This window comes from Galeopterus variegatus, unplaced genomic scaffold, assembly GCF_000696425.1.
Source record: "Galeopterus variegatus unplaced genomic scaffold, G_variegatus-3.0.2 Scaffold2012, whole genome shotgun sequence".
In the NCBI taxonomy this organism is placed as follows: domain Eukaryota; kingdom Metazoa; phylum Chordata; class Mammalia; order Dermoptera; family Cynocephalidae; genus Galeopterus; species Galeopterus variegatus.
The window spans coordinates 97735-98872 of record NW_007728123.1 but is presented as its reverse complement, the minus strand read 5'-3'; the positions used below and the strand labels follow the sequence as shown (position 1 = coordinate 98872).

The following is a 1138-nucleotide window of genomic DNA, read 5'->3' as shown; positions in this document are numbered from 1 at the left end:
ACTAAGCACAAAATGGCCACCAGCCTTTCCCTTATTAGAAACGGTTTCTGAGAAATAGAAACTCCTCTACTTCCGCATGGGTGCAACCTTCCACCTGATTGCATCAGCCAGCCTCATCTTCCACACCAGCGCCAAACCCTTCCCTGATTACATCAACCTTCCTTACAGCCTATATAAGCTCTCCCACCCCAGCGCCGGCTGCTGCTCTCCATTTTGAGTGCAGCTCAGCAGATTTTTTCCTTTAATAAAGCTTGATCGGCACCTGGTGTTTCAGCTCACTTTCTTTCACTAACCCAGTCCAGATAAACATTTCCTCAAATAAGGTCAGATAGCTCAAAACACAAATATGTGGAGCATCAGAATCTGAAAGTATTTTCACATGATTCCCAGTTGCTGGGAGAGAGTAATGGATGCAATTGGTCCTGTGGGCACCTTGCTTGGTCACTCTATGGTCCTGGGGGTTGCTAGAAGCTCTACTTTTTTTTTTTTTTTAAAGATGACCGGTAAGGGGATATCAACCCTTGGCTTGGTGTTGTCAGCACCATGCTCAGCCAGTGAGCTAACCGGCCATCCCTATATAGGATCCGAACCCATGGCCTTGGTGTTATCAGCACCACACTCTCCCGAGTGAGCCACGGGCCGGCTCTAGAAGCTCTACTTTGAATCCCACTTCTGATACCATCTGTCAAAAAGAAAAACTTTAGACAAATTAAAATTAAATTGAACAGAGTCTAATTGAGCAAAAACAATTTCCAAATTGGGCAGCTGCCAGAATCAGTGTAGGTTCAGAGTGACCCTGGGCTGCCGTTTAGGCAAGATTGACTGATTGATTGATTCGGAAGCTGGCTGGTATGGGGATCTGAACCCTTGACCTTGGTGTTATCAGCACCATGCTCTAACCAACTGAGCTAACCAGACAGCCCCAGGCAAGATCTATAGAAAAAGGAAAGTGACTACAGAAAACGGAAGTAGGGGGGCCGGCCCGTGGCTCACTCAGGAGAGTGCGGTGCTGATAACACCAAGGCCACGGGTTCGGATCCTATATAGGGATGGCCGGTTAGCTCACTGGGTGAGCATGGTGCTGATAACACCAAGGTCAAGGGTTCAGATCCTATATAGGGATGGCCGGTTAGCTCAC

General features: G+C 47.7%; 1 non-coding gene across 1 annotated transcript; it reads right to left on the bottom strand.

Annotated features, from left to right (window-relative positions):
- Window positions 1-843: 843 nt before the first annotated feature.
- TRNAI-GAU lies at window positions 844-918 on the bottom strand. The gene has a single exon. It is a non-coding gene; the product is annotated as a tRNA-Ile (tRNA).
- Window positions 919-1138: the final 220 nt, after the last annotated feature.